Here is a 20,294-nt window from a genome sequence, read left to right on the forward strand (position 1 = left end):
AGTGGCGATCTGGACTACATTAGTTGAAAAGAGCCATACAGGGAGGCCGATTGTCAATCCTGGAAGTGACAATGTAGCCATATGAGGCGCACCAACATCTCCCCAAGAGGAGAAGGGATTTGGACTTCCGCCAAGGTTACTTCCTTGGTTGGTGGGCTCCATACTTTTCAACTGAAAGATCAACGTGGGAATAACAGGTGATTATGTTCCGCTTAAAATAAATTTTATTAACGACGCTTTTAGACACAAACTTGCTTTTTCATGTTTTAAGAGTCGAGAAAAAGCTAAAGATGACTCTAGTCGCCTTCGATGTATTAACGAGCCCGAAGTGACAAATGCTCAGTTGGACTTTTTCAGTTATAGAGTTTGAAAAAGGCCAAAAGAAACTGCTCTGGAGATCTAGGCAGAGGGTGTGCCAAACCTTTCGCGAAACCACAGAATACGTTTTACGGTACGGGTGGTCGATCTTCGTGAATGCTGTGTTCACTGCATCGCGATCAGTAGGGCGGCCGACATAGTTTCCTAAGGATAAAGGATAAAAGCCTATAGGGGTCTCCCAATATACGCGACGGTACGCGGGAGCTCAAGTCCGTGTTAGTGCCACCGACTCTCAGGAGGAATCACCCACCTTCGTAGAGATCGACAGTCACTATGTTTAACGACGCCGGAACACGTCTCTACCTAGACCTCTAGATGTTTGCGTTAAATTCCAAAGCGTTGTTATGTAAATTGAGTTTATTTTAATGTTGATCTTTCTTAACAGTTTGCCTTTCAGGTTCGCCACGAGATGTATATATACAACTTCCTATATGCAATCTAAGAATGAGAAGCAAATCTTTTCAATCTTTCAACTTTGAAAACCTTAATCTACTTGAGGGAAAAGAAAGACACAACTTTTTCCACAGATCAAAGAACACACACTAAAATGCACATCTTCCTAAATCGTCAAGCATACAGTCAAATGCAAAATGCACAATGCATGTATTTCTTTTCGTTATCCTTAATGTTGATGCTAGACAGAAAGGAAACTGTTGTATAATTTTGAATCTAATTTCAAGTAGAAATAAACAAGCTTGTCCACAATCAAAAAGACACCTTATGATAGACTTGTTTAAAACACAAGAAATGTATAGATTCAAACCATGAAATGAAAAGCAAACAAACTCAAACAGCCATGAACAGTAATAAAACTAGCTCATAAGATCACAAAGACACTTTTACAGTTCAGGATCTAAGAGGTCACAGCTATACTGGTTCGCTTTTCACAATGGGAAACTGTAACTGAAGCAAGAAATACTGAAAGAACATTCACAGTTTCATCACACAACTGAGGCGGAATAATGTCAAGGAGAAGTGGTCTACAGCAAGTACAATGACCAGCAAGCAATCAGCTAAAACTCAGTGAAAACAGGGCCAAGACACAAAGGGAAAGCTGAGCAAGACAATGGCTAACTGGACCAGCGCAGGTTCTAGTCTGCCAGTTTGACTCTCAGCGCAGTTCCCGAAGGGAGTACCTGCGCTGTAATGCAGACTGCCTGTGGACAGCCTGCACTGACTCACGAGAGTTTTGTCTACAAAGAATTCCGGGTCATAAAAAGCTCAAAAATGCACTGTTTTTGCTGAAATAAAAAGCTATAGGTCAAGTACAGGCTAAGGGATGATCAAGAGGATGAAGATCTATCACAAAGAGTAAAGAGTCTTTTGTAGATAGGCTCTTCAAATCTTGAATTTGCTCAGTAAATGAGCAAGAGTAGCAGACCCTCTACTTCGCTTTTGATATAGTCAAAAGCTTTTCGATTTGGTACTCTTTTCTTCAAGAAATGAATAGCAAAATACTACAAACACCAACAAGATACTAGGCTCCCCAGCGGAGTCGCCAGTTTGTTGTGGGGAAAAGTATCCGATGCGGATGACCCTATCCCTACTCTAAAGGTGACAGTCTTTAGCAACAACTGAAAGTAAAGTTTTGATGATTTCCTTTATGAAAGTACAGAGAGAATGAAGAAAGATTAACCAACCTGGTGTCTTTCGCTTAGTCGATCCTTGTCCTCTCTCTTTGTCTCTTGTTCCCAGCTCCTTGCTCTCTTTGCCGGTCCAACCACACACAGATCCTGCACAAACAAGAGAGCAAACTACAAGATACATGTACTCATAACTGAAGCATGGATTAGGATGAATCAAATATACATGTAAATACAATACATCAATGCAATACAAGTATATAGGAGAACATGCAAAACTTTATTGATAGAAGTAACAGGGTTCTGAGAAGGTTACAACCAATAATGGCTCCAATCCAGCAGCACCTCCCCAGCAGCAAGAACTCTCCTCTTCACCTCTAGTAAAACAATCACCCAATAGCTCTAACTGTAAACCAACAGCACCTCCTTGCTTCACACAAAATTCCAGCCTCCTTAGACCTCATAGAAGAGCTCTATATATAGGAGAGAAGAAGAGAGGATGAGTCAGCTTGAGGCTGGCATAGAGCTGACTAGTGTCCTCTCCCTCTTCAGTTAATCTTCAGTTCTTGAGTCCACTTGGAGATCCTTGCTTACACATGGTGATCAAGTACCTCTTACTCATCACAGGGCGAATCTCATGAACCAAGTGTCAGTTTGGAAGCTTCCTGGGCAGTTGACACCTTGCAGGATGACTGTGCCACTTGGCCAATCTCGCCCAGCGCAGGTAGCCTTCATTAATCTTGACTTCTAGCGCAGGTACAAGGAGGGACAGTTGCATTCCAGCGCAGAAGCTCAGTGGAGCAGCTGACATGATCCAAAATAAGCCTGTTTTGAAGTGTTTTCAGGTGGAGAACTGATTGGAAGTGCTGTTGTTTGATGACCTTGTTCTTTTAGGGGTAAGAACAACATGTTTAGGGACTGAGGATCCCTGTGATTATTGACATTTCATGCTCCATGATGCGAGGCACAAAAATGTCTATAACAGTTGCCCCCTAAAGTATGAGGCCGTTTATCGGGTGAAATGCTTTATCTAGAGGGTCCGAAGTTCATTCCAGTGCTGAGGAGGCGCCCTGTAATACAATACAATACAATACATTATTTTTCATTATATTTTCATGATCTAGCTGAGGCGGGCATTCCCATGCTCAGCTTTTATAAATACATTTTGGTACATATGACAGACGATCGTCTGAAGGTAGACTGATAATTTTCTGCTGAAATTATCATCCTTTGAATAGGATGATCATCTGTTGCAATGATGTACATGACAAATGCTTTTATATTTCCTGAATATATATCGCAGCCCGGATGGATGAAACTAGATCCGGGGTCTTCAAACTCGTTCGATCTTCACTCTAAGTACAAGTCGATCCATGTGAGAATTGCGCTGAAGTCGAACATGGAAAGACATCGCTTGATTACCGGTCAATAATGAAAACCGTTAACAAGCGCGAGAGGAATCACCAATAATGATGATGACCCTCAAGGTACTGCAGTACAATTCACGTGGTGTGAATAAAGGACTTGGCGTCGAACGCCACGCAAAATCTTCTGGTCGAAGGTCATTGATGTATACCTGTCGCCGGAAGTGAGAAACTTGCCATTGAGGCATGCAAGCTTCAAAGTACTGATGGGGGTGTTCCTAGATCAACTTCTTGGATAATGAGCTGAAGTCGACAAGAAGCGATCCGTCAAAGGAGGGCCTTAATGAATCCCACATCAATGACACGGAACGGAGCTAATGACTTTAGTGGAGGTGAAAACAAACTGTGACATATGATTCAGGGTGGCGATCATGAATGGATGAAGGATAATGTATGGCAGTGGATGGGACACGGTTGACACTTTCAGAATGACCCCTCTTGAACATATAACGACACTGATGCGATGGATTGGTAGCATTACCCCAAATGTGGATGGTTTGGCGAGGACCATGGTGATGAGACCGGTGAATGAGACAACCCAACCCGATGTGGTACGGAGGAAAAGTGTCATGTCCAAGAGTGACTTGCTACCATTAAACTTTGATGTTCTCCCAATTTTTCCCCAGTCATTTCTGACCAGTACCTCTTTATTTTTGTCAAGCTTGAGGAGGATAACATATGCTTGTTCTATAACCTGCCCTTCGGGCAAGCCCATCGCTATGATTTAACGAGCCTAGCGATAGGGAAACTCGTTCTCGTCTAAAGACAAGTTTGTCGCTATTTAATCATTTTAACGAGTCTAACGACAAGGAAAACTCGGTCCTTTTCATTTTTAGAGAGTCTGAAAAGGTACAGAAAGTTAACTCCGTAATTCCTTTTTCGTCAGCAAATCCCTTAAGTCCGAAAAAGTATAAAACAATACAGAAGGGATGGCTGTTCGGTACTTTTAACGAGCCGAACAAGACAAGCGCTTGATCCTTTTGTGCAATAATCCCTCAGGTCCAAAAAGATTAAAATTTAGAGGAGGGATAGCGTTCCGGTCATTTAACGAGCTGGAAGGCCAAAACTCGGCAAACTTTTCATATTTTACGAGTCAGTGAAAAGAGTTGAAAGAAGACTCGTCTTTTGAGGAACGAGTGATAAACAGGGATAGCATCAGATTCCAGGTACAGGTTGGAATTTTCCAATCACGGCAGTGTTACGAGGATGGCTAGGTGGAATCACTCTTCGCAGCTGTTTCTCAAAAGAGGTAAACACACAAATGGAAGTGAATAATCGGCCAAATGAACAGTGGAGGTGATGGATGACAACACGATCAAGGTTCTTAAGGCTAATGAATTTATGATCTCAAAAGGTTATTTACCGGTTCATTTTTTCCATGAGCTTGAACTCTGGGGGAAACTTTTTCTCACACTTTTCTATTTTTTAACGAGCATAGATTCAGTCATAAAACTGCTCGAATTTTGCGTTTATTTTTTAACGAGCATGAACTATATGCTAAAACTGCTCGATATACCAGTCATAAAAAGAACGCCTCCCGTAAGGACCAATTTTTATAGAGCTTATGCCTTACCACAGCTATGCTCACTTTGGCAAATTTTACTTCTGCCCCACAGGCTTCTTTCATGCAAGTTTGGAAACGGCTAATCTTAAAACCAGATAAATAACCGCCCCTAGCTTGCACTCCAGAAGGTTTGCATGCCCCCAGGTATAGGATAGAATTTCGAGGCTGCCCCTCCTCTCCCCTACCTCTGCTTTTCTTTGGGTGTTCACAGTTACTTGTCATCTTGCCAATCTAATGCTAACGATACTTGTCTTCTCGTTATTCTAAGGGGTCTTGCCCACTTTTAATAAACAGCTATTTGTGACAATAGAAGAACACTACTCAAAGACAAAACATTGGTATTATTGAGGGAGGCTTGCCTCTTTCTTATTATTCCAAAGACGGTTCGATTTGCTGCCGCAAATCAATCTCTTTCTTCGGCGGTGTCTATCATTGGGTTGTCCAAAGCTGGTTACCCTCGGTCACAACAATACGGTCTCCTTCTTCGTAGACTGCCCCTGCTTATCCTTCAAAACATATGTTTCGATGGGCGAGGCTTGAACTCAAAGATGGTTACTACTTGTTGCAATAAGGGAATTCCTACTTGGGCATTGCCCACTTTTTAGACAAAGGTGAATGACTCTTTGGTCAAACACATAACTTTAACAAAAGATTATTATTCTAGAACAACCCCACTTCCTTCGGACGGGGTACGGACTAGTCATATTCTTCTGCGGAAATTCTTTCTTATACCCGGGGTTTCTTCTGCCCGAAGCAGACCAGGGTGCATGCCCCCTGGGTCCTAGTCTTTCTTTCCGAATCACTCGCGCTCATCGGGAAGGAGGACCGGGGGTGGAGGCGAATCTTGAGTGAACAGACCATTTAGGATTGGTATTTGACTATTTGCGATGCGAGATCCCGGAAATGAGAGTTGGTCTACGAGCTTGACCACCCTTCCTTCGTGTGGAAAACACATTACTCTAAAGAGTGAGGAGACTATCGCTCCCATGCAATAAATATAGTCGCGTCCAAGGAGTAGGTTATAATCCAAGGGTCCTTGAACTACCAACACATTCATCCTAACGGTCTTCCCTTTCAATGTAACAGGTACATCGGGGAGGATCCCTAATGGTCGACTGGTTCCTTTATCAAAACCTGAGAGATTTCTCAACTCAGGTAAAAGCGCTGGGGAACCCAGTGCTTTCCAAGCAACAGAGGAAAGGATACTCACAGACACCCCTTCATCAATGATAGTACCAACCATAATCATTCTATAGATCTGGACAATGATTTTGAATGGTATACTGGCTGGTAACCGGGGTCTGCCTAGTTGATTCCAATCAAAGGATACAACCAGGTTGCTTGGTGGTGGGACCGAATATACGGCCGGATATGACTCTGATGATGTTCCTTCCTGCGATAAAGGAATGGGCGCATTGCCCTGATGCTCATCGGAGTCGGTGCTGATGAAAAGAACCTGGATGGTGTCATCTTTATTCTCTTCAGTGAGGGTGTCGCATGAAGACGACTCTTCGGCGACGGTGTCATTTGAAGACGGGTCTTCAATGACGGAGTCATTGGACGATAGAACCTCCGAAGGAAGAACCGGGTCAACTGCCGTTTCGACCTTTAGACTTTCGTCTGGTCTGGATTCAGTAGGTTCATTCTCAATGACCGACACTTCAGCTGACCACTTGAGCGGGCCAGCTGGATTTTCAACTATCGAGGGATTAGGCACGAGTTTTTGGTATCCAGGAGGAAGTCGTAACGGTGATACCGGACGATCTTCCAAAACTCTCTTTGCCTCATCTAAGAATGGACATTTGTGGATGGCATGATTGCCTTCACACAATAGACAGGGTGATCTTGGTCCCCTTCTTCGTCCTTCACTCTCGTTAGTTGACGGATTGCAATCAACATGACAACCAGAGGTTGATGCTACCGAATTGTGCAACCTTGGGGGCCAGTCCCTTAGTATCCGGGGAATACAAGGACAATCACGATGGAAATGGATCCCTTTGCAAATGACACATGGCGATTTAGGCCCGGTCGGTGCAGTGTGTGGGTTTTTGTCAGTTTTCTTCTGCTTGCCCCCAGTCGCCTTCGCCAGAGGCTCCTTCTGCTTCTTTTCTCTCTTCTTCTTTTCCTTCTTCTCCTTGGGAGGCTGACTTTTGCCGGCTCTACCTTGCGAAGATGAAGGATCAGAGGAAGTATCATAAGAAGTGGAAGGCTGGTGGGTAGTTCTAGATTGTTCTGACTGTTGATTCGACTGCTCAGGATTAGTGGCGATCTGGACTACATTAGTTGAAAAGAGCCATACAGGGAGGCCGATTGTCAATCCTGGAAGTGACAATGTAGCCATATGAGGCGCACCAACATCTCCCCAAGAGGAGAAGGGATTTGGACTTCCGCCAAGGTTACTTCCTTGGTTGGTGGGCTCCATACTTTTCAACTGAAAGATCAACGTGGGAATAACAGGTGATTATGTTCCGCTTAAAATAAATTTTATTAACGACGCTTTTAGACACAAACTTGCTTTTTCATGTTTTAAGAGTCGAGAAAAAGCTAAAGATGACTCTAGTCGCCTTCGATGTATTAACGAGCCCGAAGTGACAAATGCTCAGTTGGACTTTTTCAGTTATAGAGTTTGAAAAAGGCCAAAAGAAACTGCTCTGGAGATCTAGGCAGAGGGTGTGCCAAACCTTTCGCGAAACCACAGAATACGTTTTACGGTACGGGTGGTCGATCTTCGTGAATGCTGTGTTCACTGCATCGCGATCAGTAGGGCGGCCGACATAGTTTCCTAAGGATAAAGGATAAAAGCCTATAGGGGTCTCCCAATATACGCGACGGTACGCGGGAGCTCAAGTCCGTGTTAGTGCCACCGACTCTCAGGAGGAATCACCCACCTTCGTAGAGATCGACATTCACTATGTTTAACGACGCCGGAACACGTCTCTACCTAGACCTCTAGATGTTTGCGTTAAATTCCAAAGCGTTGTTATGTAAATTGAGTTTATTTTAATGTTGATCTTTCTTAACAGTTTGCCTTTCAGGTTCGCCACGAGATGTATATATACAACTTCCTATATGCAATCTAAGAATGAGAAGCAAATCTTTTCAATCTTTCAACTTTGAAAACCTTAATCTACTTGAGGGAAAAGAAAGACACAACTTTTTCCACAGATCAAAGAACACACACTAAAATGCACATCTTCCTAAATCGTCAAGCATACAGTCAAATGCAAAATGCACAATGCATGTATTTCTTTTCGTTATCCTTAATGTTGATGCTAGACAGAAAGGAAACTGTTGTATAATTTTGAATCTAATTTCAAGTAGAAATAAACAAGCTTGTCCACAATCAAAAAGACACCTTATGATAGACTTGTTTAAAACACAAGAAATGTATAGATTCAAACCATGAAATGAAAAGCAAACAAACTCAAACAGCCATGAACAGTAATAAAACTAGCTCATAAGATCACAAAGACACTTTTACAGTTCAGGATCTAAGAGGTCACAGCTATACTGGTTCGCTTTTCACAATGGGAAACTGTAACTGAAGCAAGAAATACTGAAAGAACATTCACAGTCTCATCACACAACTGAGGCGGAATAATGTCAAGGAGAAGTGGTCTACAGCAAGTACAATGACCAGCAAGCAATCAGCTAAAACTCAGTGAAAACAGGGCCAAGACACAAAGGGAAAGCTGAGCAAGACAATGGCTAACTGGACCAGCGCAGGTTCTAGTCTGCCAGTTTGACTCTCAGCGCAGTTCCCGAAGGGAGTACCTGCGCTGTAATGCAGACTGCCTGTGGACAGCCTGCACTGACTCACGAGAGTTTTGTCTACAAAGAATTCCGGGTCATAAAAAGCTCAAAAATGCACTGTTTTTGCTGAAATAAAAAGCTATAGGTCAAGTACAGGCTAAGGGATGATCAAGAGGATGAAGATCTATCACAAAGAGTAAAGAGTCTTTTGTAGATAGGCTCTTCAAATCTTGAATTTGCTCAGTAAATGAGCAAGAGTAGCAGACCCTCTACTTCGCTTTTGATATAGTCAAAAGCTTTTCGATTTGGTACTCTTTTCTTCAAGAAATGAATAGCAAAATACTACAAACACCAACAAGATACTAGGCTCCCCAGCGGAGTCGCCAGTTTGTTGTGGGGAAAAGTATCCGATGCGGATGACCCTATCCCTACTCTAAAGGTGACAGTCTTTAGCAACAACTGAAAGTAAAGTTTTGATGATTTCCTTTATGAAAGTACAGAGAGAATGAAGAAAGATTAACCAACCTGGTGTCTTTCGCTTAGTCGATCCTTGTCCTCTCTCTTTGTCTCTTGTTCCCAGCTCCTTGCTCTCTTTGCCGGTCCAACCACACACAGATCCTGCACAAACAAGAGAGCAAACTACAAGATACATGTACTCATAACTGAAGCATGGATTAGGATGAATCAAATATACATGTAAATACAATACATCAATGCAATACAAGTATATAGGAGAACATGCAAAACTTTATTGATAGAAGTAACAGGGTTCTGAGAAGGTTACAACCAATAATGGCTCCAATCCAGCAGCACCTCCCCAGCAGCAAGAACTCTCCTCTTCACCTCTAGTAAAACAATCACCCAATAGCTCTAACTGTAAACCAACAGCACCTCCTTACTTCACACAAAATTCCAGCCTCCTTAGACCTCATAGAAGAGCTCTATATATAGGAGAGAAGAAGAGAGGATGAGTCAGCTTGAGGCTGGCATAGAGCTGACTAGTGTCCTCTCCCTCTTCAGTTAATCTTCAGTTCTTGAGTCCACTTGGAGATCCTTGCTTACACATGGTGATCAAGTACCTCTTACTCATCACAGGGCGAATCTCATGGACCAAGTGTCAGTTTGGAAGCTTCCTGGGCAGTTGACACCTTGCAGGATGACTGTGCCACTTGGCCAATCTCGCCCAGCGCAGGTAGCCTTCATTAATCTTGACTTCTAGCGCAGGTACAAGGAGGGACAGTTGCATTCCAGCGCAGAAGCTCAGTGGAGCAGCTGACATGATCCAAAATAAGCCTGTTTTGAAGTGTTTTCAGGTGGAGAACTGATTGGAAGTGCTGTTGTTTGATGACCTTGTTCTTTTAGGGGTAAGAACAACATGTTTAGGGACTGAGGATCCCTGTGATTATTGACATTTCATGCTCCATGATGCGAGGCACAAAAATGTCTATAACAGTTGCCCCCTAAAGTATGAGGCCGTTTATCGGGTGAAATGCTTTATCTAGAGGGTCCGAAGTTCATTCCAGTGCTGAGGAGGCGCCCTGTAATACAATACAATACAATACATTATTTTTCATTATATTTTCATGATCTAGCTGAGGCGGGCATTCCCATGCTCAGCTTTTATAAATACATTTTGGTACATATGACAGACGATCGTCTGAAGGTAGACTGATAATTTTCTGCTGAAATTATCATCCTTTGAATAGGATGATCATCTGTTGCAATGATGTACATGACAAATGCTTTTATATTTCCTGAATATATATCGCAGCCCGGATGGATGAAACTAGATCCGGGGTCTTCAAACTCGTTCGATCTTCACTCTAAGTACAAGTCGATCCATGTGAGAATTGCGCTGAAGTCGAACATGGAAAGACATCGCTTGATTACCGGTCAATAATGAAAACCGTTAACAAGCGCGAGAGGAATCACCAATAATGATGATGACCCTCAAGGTACTGCAGTACAATTCACGTGGTGTGAATAAAGGACTTGGCGTCGAACGCCACGCAAAATCTTCTGGTCGAAGGTCATTGATGTATACCTGTCGCCGGAAGTGAGAAACTTGCCATTGAGGCATGCAAGCTTCAAAGTACTGATGGGGGTGTTCCTAGATCAACTTCTTGGATAATGAGCTGAAGTCGACAAGAAGCGATCCGTCAAAGGAGGGCCTTAATGAATCCCACATCAATGACACGGAACGGAGCTAATGACTTTAGTGGAGGTGAAAACAAACTGTGACATATGATTCAGGGTGGCGATCATGAATGGATGAAGGATAATGTATGGCAGTGGATGGGACACGGTTGACACTTTCAGAATGACCCCTCTTGAACATATAACGACACTGATGCGATGGATTGGTAGCATTACCCCAAATGTGGATGGTTTGGCGAGGACCATGGTGATGAGACCGGTGAATGAGACAACCCAACCCGATGTGGTACGGAGGAAAAGTGTCATGTCCAAGAGTGACTTGCTACCATTAAACTTTGATGTTCTCCCAATTTTTCCCCAGTCATTTCTGACCAGTACCTCTTTATTTTTGTCAAGCTTGAGGAGGATAACATATGCTTGTTCTATAACCTGCCCTTCGGGCAAGCCCATCGCTATGATTTAACGAGCCTAGCGATAGGGAAACTCGTTCTCGTCTAAAGACAAGTTTGTCGCTATTTAATCATTTTAACGAGTCTAACGACAAGGAAAACTCGGTCCTTTTCATTTTTAGAGAGTCTGAAAAGGTACAGAAAGTTAACTCCGTAATTCCTTTTTCGTCAGCAAATCCCTTAAGTCCGAAAAAGTATAAAACAATACAGAAGGGATGGCTGTTCGGTACTTTTAACGAGCCGAACAAGACAAGCGCTTGATCCTTTTGTGCAATAATCCCTCAGGTCCAAAAAGATTAAAATTTAGAGGAGGGATAGCGTTCCGGTCATTTAACGAGCTGGAAGGCCAAAACTCGGCAAACTTTTCATATTTTACGAGTCAGTGAAAAGAGTTGAAAGAAGACTCGTCTTTTGAGGAACGAGTGATAAACAGGGATAGCATCAGATTCCAGGTACAGGTTGGAATTTTCCAATCACGGCAGTGTTACGAGGATGGCTAGGTGGAATCACTCTTCGCAGCTGTTTCTCAAAAGAGGTAAACACACAAATGGAAGTGAATAATCGGCCAAATGAACAGTGGAGGTGATGGATGACAACACGATCAAGGTTCTTAAGGCTAATGAATTTATGATCTCAAAAGGTTATTTACCGGTTCATTTTTTCCATGAGCTTGAACTCTGGGGGAAACTTTTTCTCACACTTTTCTATTTTTTAACGAGCATAGATTCAGTCATAAAACTGCTCGAATTTTGCGTTTATTTTTTAACGAGCATGAACTATATGCTAAAACTGCTCGATATACCAGTCATAAAAAGAACGCCTCCCGTAAGGACCAATTTTTATAGAGCTTATGCCTTACCACAGCTATGCTCACTTTGGCAAATTTTACTTCTGCCCCACAGGCTTCTTTCATGCAAGTTTGGAAACGGCTAATCTTAAAACCAGATAAATAACCGCCCCTAGCTTGCACTCCAGAAGGTTTGCATGCCCCCAGGTATAGGATAGAATTTCGAGGCTGCCCCTCCTCTCCCCTACCTCTGCTTTTCTTTGGGTGTTCATAGTTACTTGTCATCTTGCCAATCTAATGCTAACGATACTTGTCTTCTCGTTATTCTAAGGGGTCTTGCCCACTTTTAATAAACAGCTATTTGTGACAATAGAAGAACACTACTCAAAGACAAAACATTGGTATTATTGAGGGAGGCTTGCCTCTTTCTTATTATTCCAAAGACGGTTCGATTTGCTGCCGCAAATCAATCTCTTTCTTCGGCGGTGTCTATCATTGGGTTGTCCAAAGCTGGTTACCCTCGGTCACAACAATACGGTCTCCTTCTTCGTAGACTGCCCCTGCTTATCCTTCAAAACATATGTTTCGATGGGCGAGGCTTGAACTCAAAGATGGTTACTACTTGTTGCAATAAGGGAATTCCTACTTGGGCATTGCCCACTTTTTAGACAAAGGTGAATGACTCTTTGGTCAAACACATAACTTTAACAAAAGATTATTATTCTAGAACAACCCCACTTCCTTCGGACGGGGTACGGACTAGTCATATTCTTCTGCGGAAATTCTTTCTTATACCCGGGGTTTCTTCTGCCCGAAGCAGACCAGGGTGCATGCCCCCTGGGTCCTAGTCTTTCTTTCCGAATCACTCGCGCTCATCGGGAAGGAGGACCGGGGGTGGAGGCGAATCTTGAGTGAACAGACCATTTAGGATTGGTATTTGACTATTTGCGATGCGAGATCCCGGAAATGAGAGTTGGTCTACGAGCTTGACCACCCTTCCTTCGTGTGGAAAACACATTACTCTAAAGAGTGAGGAGACTATCGCTCCCATGCAATAAATATAGTCGCGTCCAAGGAGTAGGTTATAATCCAAGGGTCCTTGAACTACCAACACATTCATCCTAACGGTCTTCCCTTTCAATGTAACAGGTACATCGGGGAGGATCCCTAATGGTCGACTGGTTCCTTTATCAAAACCTGAGAGATTTCTCAACTCAGGTAAAAGCGCTGGGGAACCCAGTGCTTTCCAAGCAACAGAGGAAAGGATACTCACAGACACCCCTTCATCAATGATAGTACCAACCATAATCATTCTATAGATCTGGACAATGATTTTGAATGGTATACTGGCTGGTAACCGGGGTCTGCCTAGTTGATTCCAATCAAAGGATACAACCAGGTTGCTTGGTGGTGGGACCGAATATACGGCCGGATATGACTCTGATGATGTTCCTTCCTGCGATAAAGGAATGGGCGCATTGCCCTGATGCTCATCGGAGTCGGTGCTGATGAAAAGAACCTGGATGGTGTCATCTTTATTCTCTTCAGTGAGGGTGTCGCATGAAGACGACTCTTCGGCGACGGTGTCATTTGAAGACGGGTCTTCAATGACGGAGTCATTGGACGATAGAACCTCCGAAGGAAGAACCGGGTCAACTGCCGTTTCGACCTTTAGACTTTCGTCTGGTCTGGATTCAGTAGGTTCATTCTCAATGACCGACACTTCAGCTGACCACTTGAGCGGGCCAGCTGGATTTTCAACTATCGAGGGATTAGGCACGAGTTTTTGGTATCCAGGAGGAAGTCGTAACGGTGATACCGGACGATCTTCCAAAACTCTCTTTGCCTCATCTAAGAATGGACATTTGTGGATGGCATGATTGCCTTCACACAATAGACAGGGTGATCTTGGTCCCCTTCTTCGTCCTTCACTCTCGTTAGTTGACGGATTGCAATCAACATGACAACCAGAGGTTGATGCTACCGAATTGTGCAACCTTGGGGGCCAGTCCCTTAGTATCCGGGGAATACAAGGACAATCACGATGGAAATGGATCCCTTTGCAAATGACACATGGCGATTTAGGCCCGGTCGGTGCAGTGTGTGGGTTTTTGTCAGTTTTCTTCTGCTTGCCCCCAGTCGCCTTCGCCAGAGGCTCCTTCTGCTTCTTTTCTCTCTTCTTCTTTTCCTTCTTCTCCTTGGGAGGCTGAATTTTGCCGGCTCTACCTTGCGAAGATGAAGGATCAGAGGAAGTATCATAAGAAGTGGAAGGCTGGTGGGTAGTTCTAGATTGTTCTGACTGTTGATTCGACTGCTCAGGATTAGTGGCGATCTGGACTACATTAGTTGAAAAGAGCCATACAGGGAGGCCGATTGTCAATCCTGGAAGTGACAATGTAGCCATATGAGGCGCACCAACATCTCCCCAAGAGGAGAAGGGATTTGGACTTCCGCCAAGGTTACTTCCTTGGTTGGTGGGCTCCATACTTTTCAACTGAAAGATCAACGTGGGAATAACAGGTGATTATGTTCCGCTTAAAATAAATTTTATTAACGACGCTTTTAGACACAAACTTGCTTTTTCATGTTTTAAGAGTCGAGAAAAAGCTAAAGATGACTCTAGTCGCCTTCGATGTATTAACGAGCCCGAAGTGACAAATGCTCAGTTGGACTTTTTCAGTTATAGAGTTTGAAAAAGGCCAAAAGAAACTGCTCTGGAGATCTAGGCAGAGGGTGTGCCAAACCTTTCGCGAAACCACAGAATACGTTTTACGGTACGGGTGGTCGATCTTCGTGAATGCTGTGTTCACTGCATCGCGATCAGTAGGGCGGCCGACATAGTTTCCTAAGGATAAAGGATAAAAGCCTATAGGGGTCTCCCAATATACGCGACGGTACGCGGGAGCTCAAGTCCGTGTTAGTGCCACCGACTCTCAGGAGGAATCACCCACCTTCGTAGAGATCGACATTCACTATGTTTAACGACGCCGGAACACGTCTCTACCTAGACCTCTAGATGTTTGCGTTAAATTCCAAAGCGTTGTTATGTAAATTGAGTTTATTTTAATGTTGATATTTCTTAACAGTTTGCCTTTCAGGTTCGCCACGAGATGTATATATACAACTTCCTATATGCAATCTAAGAATGAGAAGCAAATCTTTTCAATCTTTCAACTTTGAAAACCTTAATCTACTTGAGGGAAAAGAAAGACACAACTTTTTCCACAGATCAAAGAACACACACTAAAATGCACATCTTCCTAAATCGTCAAGCATACAGTCAAATGCACAATGCATGTATTTCTTTTCGTTATCCTTAATGTTGATGCTAGACAGAAAGGAAACTGTTGTATAATTTTGAATCTAATTTCAAGTAGAAATAAACAAGCTTGTCCACAATCAAAAAGACACCTTATGATAGACTTGTTTAAAACACAAGAAATGTATAGATTCAAACCATGAAATGAAAAGCAAACAAACTCAAACAGCCATGAACAGTAATAAAACTAGCTCATAAGATCACAAAGACACTTTTACAGTTCAGGATCTAAGAGGTCACAGCTATACTGGTTCGCTTTTCACAATGGGAAACTGTAACTGAAGCAAGAAATACTGAAAGAACATTCACAGTCTCATCACACAACTGAGGCGGAATAATGTCAAGGAGAAGTGGTCTACAGCAAGTACAATGACCAGCAAGCAATCAGCTAAAACTCAGTGAAAACAGGGCCAAGACACAAAGGGAAAGCTGAGCAAGACAATGGCTAACTGGACCAGCGCAGGTTCTAGTCTGCCAGTTTGACTCTCAGCGCAGTTCCCGAAGGGAGTACCTGCGCTGTAATGCAGACTGCCTGTGGACAGCCTGCACTGACTCACGAGAGTTTTGTCTACAAAGAATTCCGGGTCATAAAAAGCTCAAAAATGCACTGTTTTTGCTGAAATAAAAAGCTATAGGTCAAGTACAGGCTAAGGGATGATCAAGAGGATGAAGATCTATCACAAAGAGTAAAGAGTCTTTTGTAGATAGGCTCTTCAAATCTTGAATTTGCTCAGTAAATGAGCAAGAGTAGCAGACCCTCTACTTCGCTTTTGATATAGTCAAAAGCTTTTCGATTTGGTACTCTTTTCTTCAAGAAATGAATAGCAAAATACTACAAACACCAACAAGATACTAGGCTCCCCAGCGGAGTCGCCAGTTTGTTGTGGGGAAAAGTATCCGATGCGGATGACCCTATCCCTACTCTAAAGGTGACAGTCTTTAGCAACAACTGAAAGTAAAGTTTTGATGATTTCCTTTATGAAAGTACAGAGAGAATGAAGAAAGATTAACCAACCTGGTGTCTTTCGCTTAGTCGATCCTTGTCCTCTCTCTTTGTCTCTTGTTCCCAGCTCCTTGCTCTCTTTGCCGGTCCAACCACACACAGATCCTGCACAAACAAGAGAGCAAACTACAAGATACATGTACTCATAACTGAAGCATGGATTAGGATGAATCAAATATACATGTAAATACAATACATCAATGCAATACAAGTATATAGGAGAACATGCAAAACTTTATTGATAGAAGTAACAGGGTTCTGAGAAGGTTACAACCAATAATGGCTCCAATCCAGCAGCACCTCCCCAGCAGCAAGAACTCTCCTCTTCACCTCTAGTAAAACAATCACCCAATAGCTCTAACTGTAAACCAACAGCACCTCCTTACTTCACACAAAATTCCAGCCTCCTTAGACCTCATAGAAGAGCTCTATATATAGGAGAGAAGAAGAGAGGATGAGTCAGCTTGAGGCTGGCATAGAGCTGACTAGTGTCCTCTCCCTCTTCAGTTAATCTTCAGTTCTTGAGTCCACTTGGAGATCCTTGCTTACACATGGTGATCAAGTACCTCTTACTCATCACAGGGCGAATCTCATGGACCAAGTGTCAGTTTGGAAGCTTCCTGGGCAGTTGACACCTTGCAGGATGACTGTGCCACTTGGCCAATCTCGCCCAGCGCAGGTAGCCTTCATTAATCTTGACTTCCAGCGCAGGTACAAGGAGGGACAGTTGCATTCCAGCGCAGAAGCTCAGTGGAGCAGCTGACATGATCCAAAATAAGCCTGTTTTGAAGTGTTTTCAGGTGGAGAACTGATTGGAAGTGCTGTTGTTTGATGACCTTGTTCTTTTAGGGGTAAGAACAACATGTTTAGGGACTGAGGATCCCTGTGATTATTGACATTTCATGCTCCATGATGCGAGGCACAAAAATGTCTATAACATTGCATGCAAGTTATTTTTGCTACATAGTTAGTTTTTTAATCTGATCTTGTCGCTATGATTGTGATTCCACAAATATGTGTACGTGCTACAAGTATTATTATTGTGTTGTCATCTGTTGGAGACATGCAACCATGCAAAGTAGACTTAAGATATTGTAGACTGGTTTGCAGTTCCTGAGGGAACTTACAACAGATGCTTTAAATGTCAAACAACCCCTCATATTATGCCACAATATGTCACAAACAAGATGGTCATGCAGGAGGTGGAAAATTAGCTAGACAAGGAAATGACGGGAACCCTTCACAGAAGGAAGAAATCCCCTTGGACCATATTTCCATTAAGGACCAGATTATGTGAATTAAAGAGTCACATGACATTAGCAACCGAAACTAAAGAGTTGAGCCACCTACACTTTGCCACCAAATATTTCCATGCATATGATCCTAGGTGAATTGCGAGGAAACATTGTTAAAGGATCAGACATAATACAAGGTATTCATCAAAATTCCAACCAAAGAATGAAAATATAAAGAACTAGTACAATTCCATAATGAAGACACATCTAGCCATGAAAACTAGTTCATATCAGAATGAACTAGCTCAAGACTTGTAGGAGCAGGAATAAGAGGAGGAGGAAATAATTCCTCAAGTAAAGAAGTTATCTCCCAAGAAAAGGATCATGTACTCATCTAGCGAGAGAAGTAGAAAATGGAAAGCCAATCCTTTAAACATAGGAGCTACCCAAATAGATCTAGAGAGGAGAGAATGAGAAGAAGAAGAAGAAGGAGAAGAAGAGGAGAGAAAGGAGCAATATGAGTTTCTTGAGAAGCAACTGGTAGAAGAAAAAGAAAGGAGCTAGTAGAGAAAGAACAACAAGGGCAGTCTTAGGAGGAGCAATCAATGCAAAGGCTGGAACAATAATAGTTGAATCATGAACTAGAGGAGGATAAACATGAGGAAGAAAACACCATCCAACCCATGGATGATGAGTTGAGTACTCTAGGTGAACAACCACTCATAGGAGGACATCTTCCTTTCGGAAAGATGGGGATTACACCTCCACTAGCAGATAGAGTCAAAAATTTTTGTAGCATAACATTTGATCAGCTAAAGAAGAGGTTCATGCAATAAAGGCATAGGTAATTTCCCAATGATCCTCAAAACCTAGTCTAAGTAGCGACAAAAAAGGTGATCATCTCTAACATTAGAAGAAATCTGAGGGCGGTTATAGAAGAAAATGTTGCATTCACTATAATTACACAGGATAACTCAGAGTATTTGCTAAATGAGAATGCCAGGTTGATAATAGGACTTGCTACAATGAAGAAATAGGTAGAGCATCTTGCAGCGGAGAACCAAAAACTGTTATCACGGAACTTCAATACCACAGAATTGCAATCAACCATGTTAGATGAATTGGGACCAATGGAGGATACCATGGCACAAATATACGATGAGATGATACTTATACAATAGGTCATGTATCCTCTCATTAGAATTCATAGGAAGTGGTGAAGCTCCTAAAGATAACAACTAGAGTAGTTGACCAGATATAGGAGTGGAATACCAAATATCTAAATGCCCTGAAGCATTTGGAAAATAAGAATAAGCTCTCTATAGAGATAGATAGAGTTCAATTGCGACTCCACCCACAAAATTACACACATTTGGGAGCATAATCGGTTAACACTATGGCTGCATATAGCTGACTACATAATGGGTTTGAGTATCTTACATAGAAGCACATGTTGCCCACCATCAGATCCCTTGAAATAATTAGAGGTAGGGAGGTCGTATTTTAATAGATGAGAGATTACATTGAAGAAATCAAGCAGGTAACTGAAAAAGAAGGCTTGGAAGTGACCAAATATTTTATTCAACAATATTCCTTTGCACCAGTCAAAGCGCACATGAAGCTTTCATGGCTATGGAATAATGTCCAGTCGAGCTCCAAGAACATAGTGTTAGATGCATTGAAGGTAAGAGCGCACTATACAGGAGGCTTGCTAGACTAGATCAAAGCCATCATAAAGGAGTATAGAGCATGGGACACTTATATCAAAAATGAAATCCATGAAGAAACACATGATCTATCCATTTGATGTGTTTTGTCTTTTAGTATTTTTGTCTTATTAGGCCACTATCTCATGTGTAAATTATCTTCTATAATAAATGTTATGTAATGAAGTCCAAGGGACACAATTGGAATATGAATGGCCATGCATTGGAATGTAATGAGTCATATTAAAATATGAATTCAAAGAAGAAAAAATTTATGAGAAGCTCAAAAGTCATTGTATTTGTTATAAATAGTTCCTCATAACTCAAACAAATGACTTTTTGGGAGGCTTAGCCTTGACTTCTCTTGTACTACATAGAATATAGATTATTATCTGGAGAAGTAAGTTGTGGCTTCATGTTCCACTATTGGATATAGTTATTCATTCATGTAATAGTGTACTTGGGATCTCTCACTTATTATCAGAAGCTCAATGAGCCAGCTTCTTTCATACACATATCGTTTATATAGTTGGACTATTCTGGTTATGTGTATGGTATATGTTGCTTTATTTACATGCTCGTTTAATGAACTATTTTGTTTCTTAGTTATGGTTGTTATTTAATGGATGTTGTTATGCTTTAACGATAGTTGTTTATCATGGATGGAAAGTTTTAGGGGCTAATATTCACAGGTGGACTAATTTTCCATGATTTTTCCAAAAACAAAATTCACCAATTTCCATATTTTATAAAAATGATTTGCCCAAATTTTACAATATAAAATTATTTTACCTTGAAAAATTCCAACATTATATAGACAATATATACATAATCATTATAAATTTTAATAATTTTACAACTACATCAACAAAAATTTTATAGTTTGCTTATTAGGCACTAGTGAGATCGCTAATGTTTTTAAACTTCAAGATAATT

Source organism: Pinus tabuliformis, chromosome 7, assembly GCF_031772625.1.
Source record: "Pinus tabuliformis cultivar Carrire ecotype Pingquan chromosome 7, CPIR1, whole genome shotgun sequence".
Classification (NCBI taxonomy): Eukaryota; Viridiplantae; Streptophyta; class Pinopsida; order Pinales; family Pinaceae; genus Pinus; species Pinus tabuliformis.